Source organism: Lontra canadensis, unplaced genomic scaffold, assembly GCF_010015895.1.
Source record: "Lontra canadensis isolate GAN:19392208 unplaced genomic scaffold, GSC_riverotter_1.0 scaffold20, whole genome shotgun sequence".
In the NCBI taxonomy this organism is placed as follows: domain Eukaryota; kingdom Metazoa; phylum Chordata; class Mammalia; order Carnivora; family Mustelidae; genus Lontra; species Lontra canadensis.
In genome coordinates this window covers 15,105,063-15,131,649 of record NW_022631014.1, presented here as the reverse complement: position 1 = coordinate 15,131,649, position 26,587 = coordinate 15,105,063, and positions in this window count along the sequence as shown.

Below are 26,587 nucleotides of genomic sequence, written 5' to 3'. Positions count from 1 at the left end.
GGGCACTTGAACACTGAGTGCAGCCCTCAGGCCTTCCAGGCATCTCTTTACTATTCTCTTGGCTCAATAATCCTAGAACTTTCAATACTAGTGCCAGCCATACCTGATGTTGTTTTATGTTCCTCCAAGAAAAGAGTCTTCTCCAATTTCAAAGAGATATAATTGAGATACATGAAAGTGCACATATTTAAAGTACTAGTTATTCAGTTTGACATATGCATACATCACTGCAATCAGGATGGAAACATTTCCATCAGCACCAATAATACTAACACTTTAGATGAGTTTGTGTTTCTACAATGTATATAAATACATACATAATAGCATAAAAATGGTATCAGACACATATACTTTATATGCCTTGTTTCTTTCTTTTTCTTTTTTTTAAAGATTTTATTCATTTCTTTGACAGACAGAGATCACAAGTAGTCAGAGAGGCAGGCAGAGAGGAGGAAGCAGGCTCCCCATTAAGCAGAGAGCCCGACGTGGGGCTTGATCCCAGGAACCTGGGATCATGACCCGAGCTGAAGGCAGAGGCCTTAAACCATTGAGCCACCCAGTTGCCCCCGTGCTTCTTTCATTTAGCATGATGATTTTTCGATTTTCATGTGTTATTGTATGTATTCACATTATGTTCCTTTTTATTGGCGAGTAATATTCCACACTGTGACTATACCATTAGTTTTTATATATTCGGCTATGATGGACTTTGTGTTGTTCCCTGGGTTTGTTTTGCTTTTTTTTTTTAAATATTACAAATAAAGACTTGTTATCAAATGTATAAGTCTTTTTGTGGGAATATGTTTTCATTTTTCTTGGATAAGTACATAGTTGTAGAATGACTAGTTTGTATGGCAAGCATATGTTTAAGGTTTTAAGAAAATGTCATGCTGTTTTCCAAAGCAGTTCTATCATTTCACATCCCCACCAACCATGTTTAAGAGTTCCAGTTGCTCCATATCCTTGTCAATACATTGTATGGTCAGTCTAATTTTAGCTATTTTGATAAGTTTATAGTATTTTTATTTTTTTAATTTGATTTATTTTATTTTCCTAATGATGTTGAACATCTTTTCATTCATATATATTTTTTGTGAAGGGTCTATTTGTATCTTTTGCACATTTTCTTATTGTTTTATCCTCTTATTATTGAGTTGAAGAGTTATTTATATGTTTGGGTGCAAGTCTTTTTCCCATATATGTGGCGTACGTATTTTTCCCCAGTCTGCAGCTTGCATTTTGGTTTTCTTACAGGTGAATTTCAAAGAAAAAAAAGTTGTGGTTTTTTTTTAAATTTTATTTTTGGGTTTTATTTTGATGAAGTCTGTTTGTCATTTCTCTCTTTTATAGTTTTTCATGTTTTAAGAAATCTTTTTTTAAAAGATTTTATTCATTTGAGAGAGAGAGAGCATGAGGAAGAAGAGGGGCAGAGGGAGAGGGAGAAACAGACTCCCCACTGAACAGGGAGCTGGTTGCGGGCTTGATCCCAGGACACTGGGATCATGACCTGAGCTGAAGGCAAATCCTTAACCAACAACCACCCAGGCACTCCAAGAAGTCTTTACCAACTCCAACATTGCAAAAAATTTTCTCTTAATGTTTTTTTCCTGAAGTTTATAGTTTTCAGTTCTGTGTTAGGTGTTTGATCCATTATGAGTTAAATTTTGTGTATTTGTATGCTCATTTTATGTATGTTCATTTTTTCCCCCTTGTTTATCCAGTGCACTCAGCACCATTTAAAGAAAAGACAACCAACTCCACACATAAGAAGGGAAATAATCAAGATTAGAGCTGAGATCAATGAGGTAGAAACCAGAGATACAGTAGAACATATCAATGAAACGAGAAGCTGGTTTTTGAAAGAATCAATAAGAACGATAAACCATTGGCCACACTAATCCAAAAGAAAAGAGAGAAAGCCCAAATTCATAAAATTATGAATGAAAAGGGAGAGATCACAACTAAAACCAAAGAAGTAGAAACAATCATCAGAAGTTATTATCAACAGTTATATGCCAATAAGCTAAGCAACCTAGATGAAATGGATGTATTCCTGGAAAACTATAAATTCCCAAAGTTGAACCAGGAAGAAATTGACAACCTGAATAGACCGATATCTAGTAACAAGATTGAAGCAGTGATCAAAAACCTCCCAAAAAACAAGAGCCCAGGACCTGATGGATTCCCTGGGGAATTCTACCAAACTTACAAAGAAGAAATAACACCTATTCTCCTGAAGCTGTTTCAAAAAATTGAAGCAGAAGGAAAACTTCCAGACTCTCTCTATGAGGCCAGCATTACCTTGATCCCCAAACCAGGCAGAGACCCTACCAAAAAGGAGAATTTCAGACCAATATCACTGATGAATATGGATGCTAAGATTCTCAACAAGATCCTAGCACACATCAGGATCCAACAGCACATTAAAAAGATTATCCACCATGACCAGGTGGGATTCATTCCTGTGCTACAAGGATGGTTCAACATTCGCAAATCAATCAATGTGACAGAACAAATTAATATGAGAAGAGAGAAGAACCACATGGTCCTCTCAATTGATGCAGAAAAAGCATTTGACAAAATCCAGCATCCATTCCTGATTAAAACGCTTCAAAGTGTAGGGATAGAGGGAACATTCCTGAACTTCATAAAATCTATCTATGAAAGACCCACAAGCAAATATCATCCCCAATGGGAAAAAGCTTGCAGCCTTCCCATTGAGGTCAGGAATATGACAAGGATGCCCACTCTCACCACTCTTGTTCAACATAGTATTAGAAGTCCTAGCAACAGCAATCAGACAACAAAGAGAAATAAAAGGTATCCAAATTGACAATGAAGAAGTCAAACTCTCTCTCTTCGCAGATGACATGATTCTTTATATGGAAAACCCAAAAGACTCCACCCCCAAACTACTAGAGCTCATACAACAATTCAGCAATGTGGCAGGATACAAAGTCAATGTACAGAAATCAGTGGCTTTCTTATACACTAACAATGAAAATACAGAAAGGGAAATTAGAGAATCGATTCCATTTACTGTAGCACCAAGAACCATAAGATACCTGGGAATAAACCTAACCAAAGAGGTAAAGGATCTGTACTCAAGGAACTACAGAACACCCGTGAAAGAAATTGAAGAAGACACAAAAAGATGGAAGACCATTCCATGCTCTTGGATTGGAAGAATAAACATTGTTAAGATGTCTATACTGCCTAGAGCGATCTATACTTTTAATGCCATTCTGATCAAAATTCCACCGGTATTTTTCAAAGAGGTGGAGCAAATAATCCAGAAATTTGTATGGAACCAGAAGAGAACCCGAATCACTAAGGAAATGTTGAAAAACAAAAATAAAACTGGGGCATCACGTTACCTGATTTCAAGCTTTACTACAAAGCTGTGATCACCAAGACAGCATGGTACTAGCATAAAAACAGACACACAGACCAGTGGAACAGAGTGAGAGCCCAGATATGGACCCTCAACTCTATGGTCAAAGATTATTTGAAAAAATATACAGTGGAGAAAAGACAGTCTCTTCAATAAATGGTGCTGGGACAACTGGACAGCTATATGTAGAAGAATGAAACTCGACCATTCTCTTACACCGTACACAAAGATAAACTCAAAATGGATAAAAGACCTCAACGTGAGACAGGAATCCATCAGAATCCTAGAGGAGAACATAGGCAGTAACCTCTTCGACATCAGCCACAGCAACTTCTTTCAAGATATGTCTTCAAAGGCAAAGGAAACAAAAGCAAAAATGAACTTTTGGGACTTCATCAAGATCAAAAGCTTCTGCACAGCAAAGGAAACAGTCAAGAAAACAAAGAGGCAACCCACGGAATGGGAGAAGATATTTGCAAATGACAGTACAGACAAAGGGTTGATATCCAGGATCTATAAAGAACTCCTCAAACTCAACACACACAAAACAGATAATCACGTCAAAAAATGGGCAGAAGATATGAACAGACACTTCTCCAATGAAGACATACAAATGGCTATCAGACACATGAAAAAATGCTCATCATCACTAGCCATCAGGGAGATTAAAATCAAAACCACATTGAGATACCACCTTACACCAGTTAGAATGGCCAAAATTAGCAAGACAGGAAACAACATGTGTTGGAGGGGATGTGGAGAAAGGGGAACCCTCTTACACTGTTGGTGGGAATGCAAGTTGGTGCAGCCACTTTGGAAAACAGTGTGGAGATTACTTAAGAAATTAAAAATAGAGCTTCCCTATGACCCTGCAATTGCACTACTGGGTATTTACCCCAAAGATACAGATGTAGTGAAAAGAAGAGTCATCTCTACCCCAATGTTTATAGCAGCAATGGCCACGGTCGCCAAACTGTGGAAAGAACCAAGATGCCCTTCAAAGGACGAATGGATAAGGAAGATGTGGTCCATATATACTATGGAGTATTATGCCTCCATCAGAAAGGATGAATACCCAACTTTTGTATCAACATGGACGGGACTGGAAGAGATTATGCTGAGTGAAATAAGTCAAGCAGAGAGAGTCAATTATCATATGGTTTCACTGATTTTTGGAGCATAAGAATAACACGGAGGACAAGGGGAATTAGAGAGGAGAAGGGAGTTGGGGGAAATTGGAAGGGGAGGTGAACCATGAGAGACTATGGACTCTGAAAAACAATCTGAGGGTTTTGAAGGGGCGGGGGATGGGAGGTTGGGGGAACCAGGTGGTGGGTATTGGAGAGGGCATGGATTGCATGGAGCACTGTGTGTGGTGCAAAAACTATGAATACTGTTACGCTGAAAATAAATTTTAAAAATTAAAAAAATAAAGAAAAGACAAAGTAAGGTTTTGAGATGTAAGCACTTTCCTGGTTACTTTTCTTTGGAGGTATTCCATTTGGTCATGGGTCTCAGGAAACATAATGCATGGGGCTGGACATTATATCCCTGGAAAAATTTGATTTGGATGCAGTGAGCAGTAGAAGTGGGCTGTCACCTCCTTTGTTTTTAGATGGCATACTTCTCTTAATGTAACCTTTTATCAGACTACCTGTTTTTGTTGTGATTGTTGTTCTTTGTTAACCATATAACAGGACTGACCCATACTGAGTGGACACAACTAGAAACCTATATATTGCTTACGTGCTCTAGTCTTCCATCAAATTACCTCTATGCCAGCTGAATTTCGCAATTTAAGCCCATCATTTTATGTTTTTAAGCATTAAATTTTATCTGGCTTTCTTCGGCCCATGCTTTCAATCTATTGATCCTGATTTTGCTGAGCAGCAGTTTGGTGTCCTTCACAATTTCCATACACAGGCTTCAGTCACCCATGCATGCCAGTCACCTGCAGCAGGCACAGGGATTCTACAACATTCCAAAGAGTTACTCACTTAGTCTTTACCTTTGAGGGGCTTAGGATGCACAGATGAACAAATACAGGTTCTCAGTTTGGGAGCTTTCTGTCTAAAGAGGGAGACAGGAATGAAGGCAGCCATTGCAGAAGACTGTGGTCCATGGCAATAGAAGAAAGTGTTCTAGGGGCAAGGAGGAGAAACAGCTGGTCATTATGGAATAGGCAGAGGTCACAGAGGACTGCCAAGTATTTCCAGCTGCCCTAATTCCCTCCCTTATGGTAGCATCACTTTGGAAAAACTCCCTCCCCCATCCCTGTCCAAGCCATGGAGTTTGGACTTGTCTCACCCTCGTGCCCAGGGAGCATTACTCAACTAGCAAATTCCAAACCCCAGGCTGCCAGCCTCAGCATTAGAGCAGATGACATGGAAAGCAGGGCTAAGCCAGAAGATTTCTCATGGATACATAATAGTATGTACTCTTTTCCCATCTGTTCCCCCTTTTCCTTCTCCTCATTTAAGTCAGCTTGGTGTGCATGGCTTCAGGGGAGGCATGTGACAAGTCAGAAAATAGGCCTACTCTGAAAATCTTGCTGGTGTTGGCTTTACATTTAGAAGTGAATTCCTGAGAATAATCACAGTCAAAGAAACATAAAAGGAGACGGATTCTCCCAGATTGAAAATAGATTCCTCCAGACTGGGCAGAAGAGAAGGAAGAGTGAGGCCGTGGTCCCAGCATTGGATGGGGCAGAGTCCTCCTTCCTGGCAGCCCCACTAGGGAGACGGCAAGACTCCAGAGAAATACATTCAAGGTAGACTCCTGGCACAGGTGTCACCAAGAGCTGCCTGGCCTGGAGTGGTCAGAATGACAATTGTGGGCCTGATAAATAAGGACCAAAGAGCTTTCCCTACCCTAGTGCCTTGGTGCTGTGCAAGATCCAGGATCATGGGACCACCTAGATGGTGAGGTTTCCCAGAAAGGATGGATGTTGTTTTTCCTGCAGCCCAGCAGAAGAAGGGGACTTTTAGTGAGAAGTAGAGTCATGGAATATAATGCAAGTTCCAGTTCTTGAATTCTTTAGTTCATGAGATGAAATTTACACTCAGCACACACTAAGGGAGATTAAATTCCTCTCTTCCTGCCCCAGCTCCACACCACTTCCTTCCCTTGCAGGGCGAACAGTCATACCCACAGTGCTCCATCTGGTTTGTACTCACTTAGCCAGGCACAGCCTCAGACTCCCCTTATGCTCTACAGCCCTCTGCTCAGGAAAGCAACATCCAACCAAGCCCAGTGGCATGGTGGAGAGAGGTTAATCCTGCCCTCCCTGGACACCACTGGATGCTAGAAGATGGCCTTGGAACGTAGGACCCAAATAACATTCTAGGACCATTTTTCTGAGTATCAAGTGTCAAAAGATAGTTATTTGTGTGACTTAAATAAAGATTAAAGGGTTTAATCTGCGCATTAGAGAGTGCTGGAAGGACAGGTGAGCCCAGATTAAAGCAGGGTCAGTGTTTCCATAGGCTAGGGGAAAGCTGAATATGCGGAGGTACGGTTTGGGTGTAAACAACAGTTTTCAACTTCAAGAGAAATTTACAATTTGGAGGTTGTTCCCATTTTTGTGCCCCTTGCCCAGGACCATCAGTGCAATCCTAATGCCATTAAAATAGTATATTCCAAGAAGCATTTCTGCAAGCCTTGTTGCTTATGGTCTAGTCAAAGTTTGCAAGGTGCAAGGTCTTTTACACAAGAAAGAAAAAGGGGCAGGGTTAGAAGGCAATGAGGACACTAGGGGCCCCAATCATGCAGGTTTTCATTCATGTACTCAAGAATCACAGATTGCATCGTGAATGAGAGCGCGTAGGCAAGAATGCTGTGGAAAGTGGCAGGTACCTTCTACCTGCAGAGTTCTCCTACCCTTATTCTTGAAGGTCATCCCTGTAGACCCTCCCATAAGCTCTAACTTCTCACTCTGGTCAGGAAACATCCCTGTCCCTCTGCTCAGACATAGGAACAACTTTTGTGGCCATCTTTAATGGGACCAATGGACAAGGCGTATCCCTGTCAGTCCAAGGACAGATATAAAAATCCCAGGACTCTGAGGCCTGCCTTATCCAGACTTACCCTGCCAGCCTCTCTTTACCTTTCCAGCCTCCCTTCCTGACATGTCCAGCCATGGCTTAGCCTGCCCCATCCTTCCAGGTGACTCTGCAGCCTCTCTGTTATCCAAGCCAGCTTCTTGTTTCCCCACTGTGCTCCCTAAAGCTGGCACCCTGGGCCATTTACTAAAGCTAGTTGGTGGTTCTCTCTGCTGATGCTTCCATCCCTCATCTCCCCTTTTCACGGCCCTTCCCCACTTCTCTCTTCCTAGGCATTTTCCGTCAAGAGTGTGGTGGTGCCACATGGAAAGTCCCAGCCGTCCTCTGATGGATGTCTGTGTTAGCCTGGTCTTTGTTCCTAGGGATATAGGAAAGGTCACTGTGGAGATGCACCTGTAGGAAGCCCAGGCACAGATCTGGAAATGCTCCTTCCCCCTCAGGCCATGGAGGCCTCCCATCTGCTGCAAGAGGAAACAACACTTCCTTTTCAAAACAGATCTGACAACACTGTCCCAGTCTCCACCTTAATTTGAGTAGCATGTCTCCTGGGAGTAGAGGACAATTTTTAGATTCCCTCAAGCTCAAACAGTCTGTTACACTTAGCTGTTTATGGATAAAGAAACCTAATCCCATTCCCAGATATGGGGCACAGAGGTAGTGATGACTGTGACATTCCCCTGCTGCCTTTTCCTTTTCTTCCCTGGATAGAGGTGTGAGCAGTGTCCCTATAGAACATAAGGCAAATATTTAAAAGGCACCCTTGCTGGGCAGGCATATTACTATGAATAGCTGAGTTACAAAAAGGAGCCCCTCTGATGACAGACTTGGAGCACAGGCAGGATTTCTGTTCATTCACCCCTCTAAGGCCCCTTTGTGCCCAGTACAATCTTCAGAATCCTACTGGCAGCCCTGGTGGGAGACAATGGCTGATGTTCAGTGTGGCCCTCTTTCTATGCTCCAGAAGTCCACCATCCACCCAATCATGCCAAAGTTCTGACTGTACATCAACTCTGATTGATACAAATAATAGCCAAGCCATAGAGAGCATAGTATTAATAATTTACTTAACATCTCATCAGGGTGAGGTCCACGTTGATCAGCTCTGTTTGTTCCAGGCTGCTCAGGACCCCTAACTCACAAGCAGGTTAAAGATATTCTACATTTCCTTACTACCCTCCACCGTTTATCTTGACGTCTGTCTTTCAGTGTCTTAACAAACTGCATCTTCTGCCCTAGCCCAGCCCTGGTGGCCTTGGGAAGAATAGAGTATCGGGCTCTGGTCCCTTATATTATTTCTCCCCTTCTGCCATGAGCCCCTCTATTGGGGTCCACTCAAAGATATTTCCGTCCTTGGGGCGGTTCTCAAAAACCCTATCACTTTAGTCTCCTTTATTCAAGTTTTTGTAAGGCTGTGATTTCTTGGGGTTTCTAGTCTTGTCAATTTTTTTTTTTTTTTAAATCTGGGTCTTAGGGACAGACAATAATGTTAACATTAATAATGACAATAATAGCTACCAGCTATTGGATGATTCCTTGGTACCAGGTGTTGTGTTTGGTGCTTTGCATTCTCTCACTTAATCTTCCTGAAAATACCCTGAAGTAGGTTCTCTCTTTAGACCATTTCACTGGAGAAGGGATTCAATAGGCAGAACTTGCTGCTAGTGTGGGGTGGGGCCAGGGCTGGAGCTGCGTCTGCCTGACCCCAAAGTCTCGGCTCTCCTGTGGCTGCCTGTCCTCATTCTTCAGGGAACCCGGGAACATGGCATCATCTGAATCCATCCAGGACTTGTGCCCAATATTGAAGACATTTCTACTCCTGGAAATGTCTCTTTAGGGAAGCTCATGAGTTCAAAGAACCGATTTGTTCTCATCACCTGCTTACCTGTTAGATTGTTGTTAAGTTTTGCCTCTCCCAACTGGAGTGTCATCTCTGCGAGGGCATGAACTTGGTTTTGTTCCCTGCTGTGTCTCTGAGTGAAGTGGGGCCATCAGAGGATTCAAGAAAGGAGGGAACATAATCTGACACACTCTTCAGAGGATCTTTCTGGTGGCAAGGGTAGAGGCAGGGGACGCTTGTAGGAGCATGTCCTTCAAATCCAGGCAAGATATGAAGTGGGCTTAGATCTGCATAGGTTTCATGAGGGTGATGACAATCTGACTCAGGTCAGATTGGCTCATGTAGTGACAGGAGATCTCACAGTATTCACGGACTGACTCAAAGTGTGGTGTGAGGAAGAAAGAAGTTAAGGGGCCTTTAAGGATTTTAAGCCGAGCAGATGGAAGGTTGAAGCAGCCATTTCTTACAGTGAGGTGAGGGTATGATGGGTTTGGGAGGAGGTGCCCTTCAGACATCAAAAGGTGGACAGAGACCTGTCTGGAAGCTGGAGACAAGGGTCTCAAACTCAGAGGAGAAGGCTTGGGAGGAGATAGAGGTACTGATAGAGGGATCATCAGAGGATGGATGGGGTCTAAAGCCCTGACAGAACCCAGTGGCATTGCCAGCAGAGCAAGGGTGGATGGAGAAGCAGCCTAGGGCTGAGTCTGCTAAAAACCAAGGCCAAATTCCACTGGCCACAAAGCACAGCCTGATCATCTGAAAGGGTAAAATGATGGAAGACAACACTGAGTTTACAATATTCACAAAGTCACAGTCTTATTGTCACCATCCTCTCTGCCTTCTCTCATTTGAGTATTCTTTGTTGTTTCTTATCCAAGACAAAAGCCACAATGCTTCCTATGACTCAGTCTCAGAAGTTCCACACTCTCCTTCATTCTCTTCAATAGCCATGAGTCACTAGGTTCAGTGATGTTAAAAAAAAAACAAAAAAAAAAACCATAAAAACAAAAAACAAAAGACAAAACCCCAAAACTATGATACTTGAGTATTGTTGTGAGTTCCTTGTTGAGATGTTCAAGGGACTTTTGGCCCTATGGGCCTGCAATCTGCAAACTGGTCTAGACTGAAGACAAGGCTTCATTATAGAAATGAGGGCATTAAAGGTTTAGAAGGAAAGGAGGCTTCAGTCAGGTAGTTTAAGACTTTAGAGTTAAAACAATTGCCTGTTATGCCCAGTTGTAGGGTGAGGACAGGATACTGTCATCACGTTGAATCATATGAAATATGAAATATGTAATATGATTTTGTAGGTCAAAACCAGTAGACTATCTAGACTTTAATATGGTTCGACCTGCATAAACATTGGTGAAAGTCACTGAAGTTGACTTTCTGATCTTGGTTTCAGACCAAAGAAACTTGCTTATATATTCTCTGTCCTAACAAACAGACTAGCTAGTTTTCTCTTTTCACTTTTTTGGTGCTCACCTTCCCTGACTGCTCATTTGTTTTCAGAATGCTGGCTGTCATGTTGGTCACACCATGACTTTCTGTATGTCAGCCGGTCGCTGTGGTTGAAATCTAGGAGCTATCATTCCTAAACTGAGAGTCAGAAATAAAATTAAAAAACCATTTCCTTAACAAACATATTAAAAATAATTAATTTTAAGTGGCAGCAAAATGTATCCCTGGTGCCTGCACCGACGTTAGTGCATAAACTTGAAAGTTCCTGCTAAACTGACTACTACATTTGCTGGAATATTGCACTAACCGGAGGAAAGGCATTCTCATAGACCAGATACTAAATGAAAATCATGCCAACGAATTACCGTAATATCCTTTATATCTTATAATTTTATGGAGTGACGCAAACAGCTTTTTTCTGTCCATCAGAGTCTTTATAAATGGCATGGAAAATAAGCACCCCATGGCTGGCATCTATTAACAAGATGAACGTCCTAGGCACACTATTTCATAACTCCCAATGGCTCCCAGGGGTATAATTAGTGTTGATATTTTTCATGAACACAAACATCATATTCTTTGTCCACCATGCTGGGTTTTGTGCTTGACTATTTCCAGTGCTCCACTCAGGAAAACAGAAAAGGAGACAAAAAAGTCATGTCCTCAGCCATTGGAAGTGATTCTGGGGCTTGCCATAAGAGTCACTCAGGTTCCACCACATTGCTGGGGTTCTCTTTAAGATCCAGCCCTGCCTACCCTGATTCATGCTGAGGTCAGACGAAGACAGCACAGTCACCTGGAACTAAATCTCCCTAGCAGGACTTTCAGGTTTTGGAAATAGAAAAATAGAGGAAGTCTTTCATGTTTAGTCCTAAGTAGATCTACTGACTCCATTATTTTAAAGTCATTAAAAAAAAATAGTGACATGGCTACGATTTGGTTTTCTGGACCTAATTGTTCTTCCTGGCTCATTCAGTGGGTGGTGTCTGGTTTGATTTGCAGTGATGTTTGAAATGCTTTGTCAATGGAAATCATCAGCTATTGCCCCCAGAAGAATCTCACTACAATATAAATCTAGTTATGCCACTTCCCTGCTTAAAACCTCTCAGTGATTTTTTTTTTTTACACCTATGGAAGAAAGTCCAAGCACCCTAGCAAGGCTGTGAGGTCTTCATCATTGTTTGTTTGTTTGCTTGCTTGTTTGTTCATTTGTTTTATTTTCTATACTCCACATATGAGGGAAATCATATGGTATTTGTTGTTCTCTGGCTTATTGCACTTAGAATAGTACCCTCTAGGTCCATCACTGTTGTCTCCAAAGGAAATAAAAACTCTAATTTGAAAAGATATATACATCCCTATGTTTACTGCAGCATTGTTGACAATAACCAAGATATGGAAGTAACCTAAATGTCCATTGCTAGATGGATAGATTAAGAAGATGTGATAGATATATAGATATATATATGGATATATAGATATATATATAGGGATATATATTAATCATATATATTACATCTTCTTAATCTATTCATCTATCTACATCTATATCTATATCTATATCTATACACACACACACACACACACACACACACACAGAGTGGATGGAATATTACTCAGCCATAGAAATCCTCAATATTTAAATGGATATTGTATTGGTGCCTGAAAGACCAATGGAGCAAAATTAAAAGACCCGGAGTAGACCCAAGTATATATATGTCAACCTAGTACATTATAAAAGTGGTGTCTCAAATCACTGGACAAGATGGGTTGTTTAATAATTTGCTTGAGACAACTGGCTAGCGATTTGGGAAAAGACCGCACTGGATCGGTATTTGATATATATACAAGGATAAACTTCAAATATATCAGACTTAACTATAAAAAATGAAATCATAAGTACTAGGAGGAAATATAGATTAATTAAAAAACCAGAAGTGGAGAATGTCTTTCTAACTATAACTTAAAATTAAGATGTAATTTTTCAAAAGATTGATAAATTTAACTAAATAAAAAAGTTTTGTGAAGTTTTTGCATGACAAAACAAATACCAAAGGCAAAGTCAAAAGACAAATGACAACCTAAGAAAAAATATTTATATTTGTATTACATACAAAGAGCCAATCTTCCTAATATATTAATGTTCTTAAAATCAAGAAGAAAGTCCAAAAAAATTAATAGAAAACTGGGCAAAAGACACTGCTGATAATTCATAGAAGAGAAAAATGCAAATGGCCTTTAGACATATGAAAACATATTTCACTTCATTTATTATAAGAAAAATTCAAATTAAAACTACAGGGGTGAGGGGTGATGTAAGCAAAAATGACAGAGTAGAGCACTAAGAAAAAGATTATCTGAACCAACTTTTTCAGAACTCTGGAAATTAACCAGAGGCTTACAGCAATCCAAGGAGTGTTTTCTCAAGAAAAATGATTGAATCTTGAGAGGTTAGTGAGCTTTGTGGCATTTCTTTTTTTTTTTTTTAAAGATTTTATTTATTTGACAGAGATCACAAGTAGGCAGAGAGGCAGGCAGAGAGAGAGAAGAAGGGAAGCAGGCTCCCTGCTGAGCAGAGAGCCCCATGTGGGGCTCGATCTCAGGACCCTGAGATCATGACCTGAGCCGAAGGCAGAGCCTTTAACCCACTAAGCCACCCAGGCGCCCCTGTGGCATTTCAATTTAAGTATTTCCATTGCCCCTCCTCAGCATTATGGTTGCCTTAAAAACCTGTGTTCCACAATCATGGTAAAAACCTGCAACTTGGCAGCTGTAGGAGAGAGTAGAAAGAGATTGAAGCTTCTTCAAAGCCCAATTCTCAGAGAATTGTAATTATTGGACCTGTTTAATGGTTAAGAGGAAGACCCCACTGGGGCACCTGGTGGCTCAGCTGGTTAAGCACCTAACTCTTGATTTTGGCTCAGGTCATGATCTCAGGGTGGTGAGACTGATCCCTGTGTCAGGGTCCACTTTGGGTATGAAGCCTGCTTAAGGTTTTCTTTCTCCCTCTCCCTCTGCCCCTCCTTGTTGAAGAAATGAGTAAAACCCCACTCATAAGAATGGTTTTATTTAACCTGACTCTGAGCTTACCCAGTGTAAATGGTCTTTTCCTCAGGGATATTTGTCAAAAATAATTAAAGGTAACTGTTTAATATCACAGCTGCCTGAGGTTGCAGGTAACAGTGGGACCAAAACAAACAAACAAACAAAAAAACCCAAACCAAAACAAAACAAAACAAAAGGCTAATCAAAAAACTGAAAAGGAGAAAATTGGAGAATGAGATGTCCATAGAGGACTTTGAAAAGATCTAAAATATTTCCATACTTGGACTGAATTACACCACCATCTTTCTTGGTTCTACCACTTGTAGATGGCTCATCAAGGGACTTCTCAGTCTCCGTAATCATGAGAAATTATTCCTATAAAACATCTCCTAACATGTATGTATATATATACACATATATATAAGAATCCTATTGATTCTGTTTCTTGGAATACCCTCATACAGACACCATCAAGCATAGCAACAAATATTTAAAGAAATAATAACCCCAAGCTTCCCAAACTTGGTAAGAAATACTAATCCATACATCCAAGAAGATTAATGAATTTAAGTCAGATACACTCAAAAAAGTCCAAATACATCATAATCAAACTGTTGAAAGACAAATGATAAGGAGAGAATCTTGAAAGCAGCAAGAGAGAAGTGACTCATTACATACAGGGTATTCTTACAGACAGCAAATCAGTGGGTTCTTTTTTTTTAATCCATTCTGATACCCTGTGTCTTTTGATTGGGGCGTTTAGCCACATTCAAGGTAACTATTGAAAGATATGAATTTAGTGCCATTGTCTCGCCTGTAAGGTGACTGTTACTGTATATTGTCTCTGTTCCTTTCTGGTCTATGCTACTTTTAGCCCCTCTCTCTCTGCTTAGAGGACCCCTTTCAATACTTTCTGTAAGGCTCGTTTGGTGTTTGCAAATTCTTTTAGTTTTTGTTTGTCTTGGAAGCTTTTTATATCTCCTTCTATTTTCAGTGACAGCCCAGCTTGATATAGTATTCTTGGCTGCATAGTATTCTCATTAAGTGCTCTGAATATCATGCCAGTCCTTTCTGGCCTGCCAGGTCTCTGAGAACAGGTCTGCTGCCAATCTAATATTTCTACTGTTGTATATTACAGACCTCTTGTCCCAAGCTGCTTTCAGCATTTTCTCTTTGTCACCAAGACTTGTAAGTTTTACTATTAGATGAAAGGGTGTTGACCCATTTTTTTGATTTTGAGGGGAGTTCTATGTGCCTCCTGGATTTTGATGCTTGTTCCCTTCCCCAAATTAAGGAAATTCTTTGCTATAATTTGCTCCCATATACCTTTTGCCCTGCTCTCTCTTTCTTCTTCTTCTGGGATCCCAATTATTCTAATATTGTTTCATCTTACAGTATCACTTATCTCTTAAATTCTCCCCTCATGGTCTAGTAGTTGTTTGTCTTTTTTTTTCTCAGCTTCTTTAGTCTCCATCATTTGGTCTTCTATATCACTAGTTTTCTCTTCTGCCTCATCTATCCTAGCAGTAAGAACCTCCCTTTTTTATTGTACCTCATTAATAGCTTTCTTGATTTCAACTTGGTTAGATTTTAGTTCTTTTATTTCTCCAGAAAGGAATTTTATCTCTCCAGAAAGGGATTCTCTAGTATCTTCCATGGTTTTTAAGCCCAGCTAACACCTTGAAAATCATCATTCTGAACTCTAGTTTTGACATCTTACTAATGTCCATATTGATTAGGTCCCTAGCCATTGGTACTGTCTCCTGTTCTTTTTTTTTTATATTGAGTTTTTCTGCCTTGTTATTTTATCAGATAAGAATAGATGAATGAGAGAACAATATACTAAAAGTGTAGCAATGACCCCAGAAAAATATACACTAATCAAAACAGAAAAAAAAAAAACAAAACCAGGGGGAGAAGAAAGGAGGAGAAAAAAAAAAAGAAATATATATATATTAGACTGGTGAATAGAACAGAGCCATACCCTTTTTTTTGGGTGTATTTTCGTTTTTTAGAAGAAACTGCCTCCCAAAATTTTAAAGAAAGAAAAACTTATATATATACAAAAATAAGGGTAAACATGAAGAAGGGATGGGATATGACTGTAAAGATGAAAATTAAAGAAGATTCTAAAAAAGGAATTCATAAGATAAGAAGTTGGTTGAAAAAAGAAAAAAAAGAGAGAGAAAAGAATGTGATCAGGCTGGAGACTAGAACAAAGCCATATGCTAGATTTAGGGTATATTTTGGTCTATTAGAAGAAAATGTATCTCAAAATTTTAAAGAAAGAAAAACCTAAATGTATACAAAAAATAAGGTTAAATACAATGAAGGGATAGAATATAACAATGAAAATTTAAAAGGATTTTTTAAAAATCCTTTTTTTAAAATAGTTTAAATAGTTTAAAAATCCTATTTTTTATATAGTTTAAAAAGGTTAAAATAGGAGAGAGGAAAAATGAAAAAAAAATTAAAAAATTAACTTTGAAAGACTGAAGAATTACAGGGAAAAAAAATCCATGACGTCTATGTGCTGTATTCCCATAGCTCTGAAGTTTTGCAGTTCTCATTGATCAGTGAACTTGGTCTTGGCTGGATGTTCTTGCTGATCTTCAGGGAGAGAGGCCTGTTACAGTGATTCTCAAGTGTCTTTGCCCGAGGCAGAATTGCACCATCCTTGCCAGGGGCCAGGCTAAGGAATCTTCTCAGGTTGGCTCTCAGGAGCTTTTGTTCCCTGAATGCTTTCCATACAGCTTTGGAGGAGGAGAATGGAGATGGCAACCTCCCAGCCTCTGGACCCAGAGGAGCCAAGAGCTCAGGGCCCACTCCTCAATGCTCCCTCAGAGAAAAGCTGTCAATCCCTCCCATCTCCCTGGTTTCTAGACACACTCCGAGCTCACCCAGCCTGTGATGGAGTATTTCTGCCTCTGGCTCACAGTCCCATTTGGAAACTTCAAACCCAGCAGATTCCTGCAGTACACTCCTGTGCCACTCCTCCTGGAGGAGGAAGGTGAGTCTCTCCAGAACTGCTGTTTGTTGGGTCCCTGCCTGAGGAGCAGTGGCCTGAATGTGCCTCAGATCACAGTTTACGGTATCTCTGAGCTGAGAACCCCTCCTTGGCTCTGTCTGTTCTGCCAGCTTCCCTGCTCTGATACCTGGGAGCTCTGCCACACTCAGAGTCCCCCGATCCTTCTGTGATGCTGCAGGTCCTAAGACGACACTGTCCCCATGAGGGCTCCACCTCCCACTTAGCCTCTGGAGCAATGTTTCTCAGTGGAGCAGACTTCTAAAAGTTCCAATTTTGTGCTCTGCTGCTCTCTCACTTGCCAGGAGCTGGCCCCTGCCCCTGCAGCCTATCTTCTCAAATGTTGCCTTGGATTCACTTCTCCACACATCCTACATTCCAGAAAGTGGTCGCTTTTCTGTTTCTAGAATTGCTGGTCTTCTTCTCTTCAATCTCCTGTTGAGTTTGTGGGTGTTCAGAATGGTTTGGTAACTATATAGCTGAATTCCTTGGACCGGATGAGATTTAGGTCTCCTACTCCCCTGCCATCTTGCTCCTCCCCCCATACAGGGTATTAACAGCTGATTCTTCATCAGAAACCACAGAGACCAGAAGGCAGTGGGATGACATATTTCAAGTTGAAAGAAAATACTGTCAACTAAAAGTTCTATATCCTTTTAAAAGCTTTTTTAAAAAAAAAAAAAAAAAAACAACAACAAAACTGAAGGAGAAATTAAGATATTCCTAAGTAAACAAAAACTGAAAGAACTTATTGCTAGCAGACTTTCCTTATAAGAAATATTAAAGGGAGTCCTTAGGCTGAAATGAATGGAAACTATACAGTTTCTTGAATAAATATGGAACACTAATAGAGGTAACCATATAGTTGAATATAAAAGACAGTATAGGGCGCCTGGGTGGCTCAGTTGGTTAAGCAACTGCCTTCAACTCAGGTCATGATCCTGGAGTCCCGGGATCGAGTCCCACATCAGGATCCCAGCTCCACAGGGAGTCTGCTTCTCCCTCTGACCTTCTCCTCGCTCATGCTCTCTCTCACTGTCTCTCTCTCTCTCAAATAAATAAATAAAATATTAAAAAAAAGACAGTATAAACTTTTTTGCCTTTTTAAAATAAGAGTTAAAAGACAACTGCTAAAAGCAGTAATAAATCTGTGTTAATGGGCATACAGTATATAAAAATATCACTTATTGACAATTACAGCATAAGAAGGGGGAAGAAGATAGAATTATATGGGAGCACAAAGCTTTTGTAAACTACTGAAATTAAGTTCGTGTTAATCTGAACTAGATTGTTCTAAATGAAGATATTAATTATAATCCCATGAAGACAATAAGAAAATAACTCAAAAATATATAGTAAATGAAATTACAAGGGAATTAAAATAGTACACTAGAAAATCTGAAAGCACAATGGTGGAATATTGGAACAACAACAGCTACAAAAGATGTAATACTTAGAAAATAAATATCAAAATGGCAGACATAAAGCCTACTTTATCAGCAATCACATTAAATATAAAACACGGAAAAATTAACAACCCCAATTCAAAGGCAGGGACTGACAGAATGCATTTTTAAAATGGTGCAACTATATGCTGTCTCTATAGATCAAATATAGGTTAGGGGTTCATAAGAGCTGGGGAAAGAGGAAAGTGACTACTAAGTCGCTTAGCTTTTTGTTTGCTTGGGTTTTTTTTTAATTTTTGCAGTGATCAAAATTCTCTGGATTTTGATAGAGTTAATCGTTGTGAAACCTTATGGATATATGAAAAAATAGTGAATTATGCATATAAATGGATAAAGTTTTTGGTATGTGGATTATACCTCAAAAAGAAAAACTTCTCTGAAATACCATTTCTCCTCTCTCACATTGTCAACCCCCCAATATTCAGCAATATACTCTGTTGGTGAGACAGTAGAGAGACATTGCTAGAAGAAATACAAAAAGGCATGAGCTCCCTGGAAAAGACTGTGACAGTGTGTGGCATTTTGTACTTTCCCTTTGACCAGCCATCCCACTTCAAGATACACTCCTACAAATGTGAAATATCCCACATATAAGTTATTCTTTGTAACATCATTTGTAGTAGAAAACTGTTGGAAGCAACCCAAATGTCCATCAGTCTGAAGGCAGTTGGATGAACCGTGATGCCTCCATAGGACAGAGTGCTACCCAGCAGGAAAAAAAAGTGAATGAAGTCCTTCTATGTACTCATACAGAGTGATTGCTAGAAAAAATTGGAAAATGAAAAAGCAGGTTCAAGTAGGAACAATACTTTGCTAACTTTTCGTGTAAGGAGTAGCAGGAAATGAGAGGACAAGTAATTATTTGCTTCTTTTTCTAGAAGACATACGGCAAAGGAAAAGCCAGAGGGGAGAAAGAGGTAGAGGTACTAAGGTAGAAAGGAAGGGAGACTTTGCTGAGCATTTTTTCACATTGTCTTGGATGGTGAACAGTGTAAATATTTTACGTATTTAAAAAAAAAAAATTAAGTGAGAAAGAAAAGCAAACCCTAACGTAGAAACAGCATGGGTGATAGAAGTTGACAGGAAGCAACAGTCAAGTGACTTGTACACAATATGCTGACTGCATCTCTTAGTGGATACACTGCAGTAACAAAAGGATGACAAAGAAGTCTTAAACATCTTATTGTCCTTTCAGTGGTAAGCATGGAGTTAGTGGGGCACCTGGGTGGCTCAGTGGGTTAAAGCCTCTGCCTTCGGCTCAGGTCATGATCCCAGTGTCCTGGGATCGAGCCCCGAATCGGGCTCTCTGCTCAGCAGGGAGCCTGCTTCCCCTCTCTCTCTCTGCCCGCCTCTCTGCCTACTCTGATCTCTGTCTGTCAAACAAATAAATAAAATCTTAAAAAAAAAAAAAGCATGCAGTTAGTATTACTATTTTGGAGCTGTTTGTGTGTCTGCTGGGGCCCAGAGGCCAGGATTCCCCGGGGAACTGGTTCTGTTGCTAGCACCCAGACCCCCAGATCTGCATTTCTAATGATCACTTCTGGTTACAAGGTGGAAATGGAGCTGTTCCCACCTTCATTTTCTATGTTGTCACTTAGCATTCGCCTTAGGTGATGTTGACACGTCTGTACCACCCTCCATCTCTCCATCGTTCTTTCATAATGCCTCTTTGGGTCCCTGTGTCCTCTATTATGACAGAATTCCTCTGTTCTACCACTCCACTCACTGTGTCATTTTTATTTTATTTTATTTTTTTAAAAGATTTTATTTATTTATTTGACAGACAGAGATCACAAGTATGCAGAGAGGCAGGCAGAGAGAGAGGAGGAAGTAGGCTCCCCACTGAGCAGAAAGCCTGATGCGGGGCTAGATCCCAGGACCCTGAGATCTTGATCTGAGCCAAAGGCAGAGGCTTTAACCCACTGAGCCACCCTGGTGCCCCTACTGTGTCATTTTTAAAGCCATGTTTCTATTCTATTCAGTATTTGTGTTTTCTTTTCTTTTTTTTTCTTTTTAAGATTTTTTTTTTCTAACTGGGCCTTTTTCTTAATAACTTGTTCTTGCTAGATATGAAATTGTTTCTTCTCTATCTCGTGTTGTTTGCTTATTAACTGTGCTTCCTCTGTTGTGTATTCCTGTCTGTTTTATTAGGACTTCTTTTGGGTGTGCTTGATTTTCTTCAGGTGTTTGTTAAATTGTGGTTGTGGGTTCGTTTTTGCATTTGAGTTGTCCTGAAAGGTGTGTGTGGCACTACTTACCATAGTCTATCATCATGGACATAGGCAAGTGCAACTTGGGATGGTCCATAGGACATGGATAAAAGCAGCTCCCAAGGAGGGTCTAGGTTTCTGGATGTGGTGGCCTCTGGCTTCTTGAGTCATCAACTGGGAATGGTACTGCTTACATTTACCTGAACATCTACACTCACTGCTCCCTCCTGGTCAGTGACACCCCTGTCACTACTGCTGGCACAAGCTATGGAAGTTGGAAGAGAGGCTCAACCACCTGGCTTTCTCTCCTGCTAGATCCCATCTAGATCTCTCTACCTGCTTCTCTCACACTTGGAGCTCCTGCTAGAATGCCTTCCTCCTTTTTAAGAGTCCTCTCCTTAGCATGTTTTGGGATTTGGTTTCCTTCCTCAGTCTGATCCCATCTGCCTTCTGACTTTCAGGCATCCATCATAATGTCCATGAATGGTGCCCTCTCTTGCTTTCCAAAATAGTTATGAAATTTTAAAGATACACTTTCTTAAATTTCTACAGATTTTTATGGAGAGACTGTAGTGGATGCATATGGTTCTCTTTATCTGAGGTTACTTTAGGGAATTAAGGCAATTAGGCAGCATTGACAATAATGTCTTTGGGTTCCCAGAGCAGAGATATAGAAACTGCAAAATGAGGATCTGGACTATTTCCCATTAATGATCCTAAGCCTGAAAGGAAGTTCTCTAGGGAATCATTGTGTTCTTGAATCCCATTCCTGTCACAGGCTCATCTATTAACCACTGTACTAACAATGACTTTGCCACCATTTGGTGATGCTACTATTGGCTGGAAAACATCCAGATGCACAGCACTCAGAAGCCAAATCAATCCCATTGATTGTAAGATGATAAATGATCCCAAGGCACAATCCATAGACCTGATAACTGCCACTTTATCAAAGGAAGACATCTTTAAGCGAGCTCTAACAAGAATGTTAAATGGTTTTTAAAAAAGATTTTATTTATTTATTTGACAGAGAGAGAAAGAGAGAGAGATCACAAGTAGGCAGAGCAGCAGGCAGAGAGAGAGTGGCACTGAGCAGAGAGCCTGATGTGGGCCTCTATCCCAGGACCCTGAGATCATGACCTGAGCTGAAGGCAGAGGCTTAACCCACTGAGCCACCCAGGTGCCCCAAGATTGTTAAATGTTATGCAGGTAAGGGCTTGAGAATGTCAAAAGGGAATAGTCACCATTTTGGAAAAATGTCCAATTTATTTGCAGATGGATAAGGACCTGTATGAAACAGCTGTGTGATTTTCAAATTGCATGTGAAAAGAAGCAGAGATAACAAGAGTACCCATACTATTGTGCCTTCCCCAGCATCCCCCACCACATGTGAGCTCCTCCTGCTTGGTTCCTGACCCTACAGAAGAGAAAAGAGGAAACTAACACTAAGGAATTCCTGGCTCCATTAGCTGGTGGTGTTGGGGCCTGGATGATCCCAGGGGCCGGCATGTGTCTGACACTTACCTCACTGGACTTCATCCCACATTTCTTATGCTGGGGCAGGTGGGCCCACCCCTGGTAGAGCACTACAGTTCCCAGGAGTAGGAGCAGTTGTCACATAAAAGTGCTACTTTTAAAAATATATTTATTTATTTATTTGAGAGAGAGAGAGTAAGCTGGGGGAGACAAGCAGACCCACCCACTGAGTGCAGAGCCTAATGCAAGACTTGATCTCAGACCCTGAATGACAAGCAGATAGATAATCTCAGAAAGGTAGGCAAGTGGCAAGCCAGAAAGACCTTTTGGTGCCATGATGGGGACCGGGTCTCAGAAAGGTAGGCATGACCTGAGCTGAAACCAAGAGTCGGATGCTTAACCAATTGAGCTACCCAGGCTCACCAAAAGTGCTGTTTTTATTCAGATCATCAATCTTGTAAAAAATATCAGGAAAACAAAATCCTACAATTTGACATAAACAAACAGACAGACATATTATGGATAGGAAGCAATCTCAACATTAATTTTTAAGACAAAACATGAGATGTCAAAGAAATGTTAGAGTAGTGGAGAGTGGCTTTAGGCTTTGTCTTCTCATCTTTCGTTGTATTTATTTCTCCTCATACCGCTTTCCTAAAGGTTTCACTGGAAGAGTTTAGGAAGCTGTTCTTGAAAGGCAGATACTGTAGGCAGACTCACTCAGTACCCCACAACATGCCTCCTTCTTCAGCTACCCTTCCTGTCCTGCAGTCTTGGGGAAACTAAAAACTGCATTTCCCAGCCTTCTTTGTAGCAAAGCTTCATAAGTTTTGTGGCACTAATGTACCCATTTGATACTACCTGAAATCAAGAGCCAAGACACTCTATTTGCTCCTCCTTTGATCTGTGAAGTCTAGGACAACACCTTGCTTGGCTAAGGACCATATACCCACCCTGCCAAGATGGTGGAGAGTGCATGGGTAGAGACCCGGTCCCCATCATGGCACCAAAAGCTCTTTCTGGCTTGCCACTTGCCTACCTTTCTGAGATTATCTATCTGCTTGTCATTCAGGGAAATACCCTGAACCCATTCGCTTGGACGTATCCAGGCTGTGAGTCAGTTGTCAGGATTCAGGAGAGGAATGATGAGGGCTTTAACCATCAATCATCAGATTGGAGAGAGTGACTAGATAGATCTCAGAGGTGTTCAGAGACAGAATCAACTGAGCATGGGGCCAGAGTGGTGACACCAGCGTTTCTGGCCTGGCCAATTCCCAAGTCAGGTACTGTAGGAACACGTTTGGAGGAAAATTATAAATTGAACACTGGAAATTCTAAGCTGAGTTTTGTGAAGAAAATCCCAGGGTGGAGATGCCTAGTGGACCAATGAAGTACAGACCTAGAACTTTTTATTTTTTCTATTTGAAAAGCTGCTTTTATTTTTTTTTATAAACATATAATATATATATATTTTTTTTAATTTTATTTTTTATAAACATATATTTTTATCCCCAGGGGTACAGGTCTGTGAATCGCCAGGTTTACACACTTCACAGCATTCACCATAGCACATACCCTCCCCAATGTCCATAACCTCACCCCCCCTCCCAACACCCCTCCCCCCATCAACCCTCAGTTTGTTTTGTGAGATTAAGAGTCACTTATGGTTTGTCTGCCTCCCAATCCCATCTTGCTTCATTTATTCTTCTCCTACCCCCTTAACCCCCCATGTTGCATCTCCACTTCCTCATATCAGGGAGATCATATGATAATAGTCTTTCTCCGATTGACTTATTTCACTAAGCATGATACCCTCTAGTTCCATCCACGTCACCGCAGATGGCAAGATTTCATTTCTTTTGATGGCTGCATAGTATTCCATTGTGTATATATACCACCTCTTCTTTATCCATTCATCTGTTGATGGACATCTAGGTTCTTTCCATAGTTTGGCTATTGTAGACATTGCTGCTATAAACATTCAGGTGCACGTGCCCCTTTGGATCACTACGTTTCTATCTTTAGGGTAAATACCCAGTAGTGCGATTGCTGGGTCATAGGGTAGTTCTATTTTCGACATTTTGAGGAACCTCCATGCTGTTTTCCAGAGTGGTTGCACCAGCTTGCATTCCCACCAACAGTGTAGGAGGGTTCTCCTTTCTCCGCATCCTCACCAGCATCTGTCATTTCCTGACTTGTTAATTTTAGACATTCTGACTGGTGTGAGGTGATATCTCATTGTGGTTTTGATTTGTATTTCCCTGATGCTGAGTGATACAGAGCTAGAACTTAAGGAAGATTTTTGGTCTTGGGAAGTGGACTGAGAAAGATGAGCCATGCAAGTTCAAATTAGAGGTCTCCTCATGAGTAAGTAAATGACCTGGGTGGGCCTCTTGATGTGCATTTCCCATAATCATCATGAGTGAATAATGTTTACCTTGTGTTGTCGGGACCCTGAGCTCAGTTAGCTGCTTAACTGTGTGTTTGTGAGTGTGTGTGTATTTTTCCCTGATATATATATTTCCCCTATACATAGATAGATAGATAGATAGATAGATATAGATATAAAGGAAGGAATACATGATTGTAGGGTTTAAGCAACATCTTAGTACATTTTCCCCAAAACCACTCTTTTAAAATTTAATGGCCAAAGAAGTACTAAGACCAGAACCTGAAAAGAGTAAAGAAGGGAAATGAAAATGAGAAAGACTCTGTCTCCAGGCATTGCTCTATTCAGTTTTAATATCCACATGGGATCTATAACATGTGAGGTCAGAGAGAGGGGATGACCATTTATCTAGTATACCTAGACATAGCCTAGGTGTGTGCTCCAAGTAATCCTTCCAGTAACATGGTTCTACAGCAGACACCATTTGATCAGTTTATCAATCAATTTATCAGTCAACAAATACTGTGAATGCTGAGTCCAGTGCTTGGCCCTCCAGAGCAAGAGCGGGAGGAGACTAAGTCCTCAAGTTTAGACTGTCTTTGGGAAACTTTACCACACCCCTCCCATAATAGCCCTAGCCATTCCCAAATTAACCACTAAGTCAAAGATGCCCTTGACTTAATTGTTGACAGACTTAGTGAAGATGACAGACTTCACTCAAGTTTTTTAGCTGGACCTCACTCTGGGCCACCCAAATTGCTGCCCCCTTCCTCTGCCCCACCACACCAACCAACTCATGGAGAAATTCTGAAGTCTCAACAATAACCAATAGAAGGCAGCAAGTGGGGATTGTTTATAATTATTTTTATTGTTCATTTTCACTTTTTATTATGGAGATTTTTTGAACACATACAGAAGTAGAGAAAATAGTGTAACAGATTCTCGTTTACCCCTTACCTGCATCCATCCTTTGTTTCTAAGTAAATTCCACTATTATCGCTTCACTGTAAATGAGTCAGTGTATGTTTCTAATATATAAGGATTCTTATATATGTGATACCATTATCTCACCTTAAAATGCTCAATAATGATCTAATATCATCAAATGTTATTTATGTTTATTTTACTAACTGGCATTGCATCTCCATCTCCTTTCTCTGTCCCTTCCCGGCCCAGAAGCCCCCCTTGTTGCTAAGGAAAACCCTCTCTACCTGGACAAGGGATAGCGTCCTCTACATCCCTCCCTGTGTGACTCTGGTCCATGGACAGCCCTCTATTCCCTAGTTGAGGTTGTTTATTATATTTAAGGGACTCTCTGAGTTGCTTTTATATCTCTCAAGCTAGATGAAAAATAATTCGAACAAATTTGAAATTCCAGCTCTGACTTCAAGATCCCTCCAGGGTATTAATTATTTCATTTTCACTGTGGACTGTAAACATTGGGTCCTTTACTTAAAAGACACCCTTGGGTTTCGTTTTTACCAAAAGCCCCATAGGCAAGCCCACATACTGAAACACAGAACCGACGTTATTTAGAACAGCTTGTTAACAAGAGCCTCCCGCAATCAGGCTGGGAAGCCAGTTGAAAAGAAAGCTTTACCCAGTGGCCTCATTCACTCAATTGAAACATTTATGGGGCATCAAGGACATGTGGATCTGGCGTTGCATAAGGGCTGAGAAATGTGCTTTCAGGGACTTTCTACTCCAGTGGAGAGCTAAGACGTTTGCACTAATCAGATGACTAACACTCATAGGCAGTCTGGGGGCTAAGGGAGCAGCTCAGGTCATGGACTGAGTATGTCCCCTTGAGCTGCAATGGGGTAAGCGGGGTCCTGGTTAGAACTCAGGGTTTGGGCTCCAGGCTGTGGGGCAAGTTACAGTGGAGGGCAGAGCTGTGTCAGGCAAGGTGGCTGTTATGGAAATCTAATGCCACCTTCTGAATGCAGGGTCCAGGGCCAAAGTCACAGCAGGTATTGGGGGACAAGGGATCCAGGTCGAGGTGGGAGAAGAGCCCTTAGGAGAGCCACACTGGGGTATAAGCTGAACTGGCCCTTACTCCCCAGCCACCCAGGACCACCTGCCTGTGACAGGGGGCTCTCGAACCAAGGGAGAGTCCTTCATTCTGTCCTTGAGCTCTACCTGGTTCCAAGGCCCCTGTCCTCTTCCTGGTCTCTGTGGACCCAGACCTTTGTCTAGGTCTCTAACTTTTTGTTTCCTAGTTTC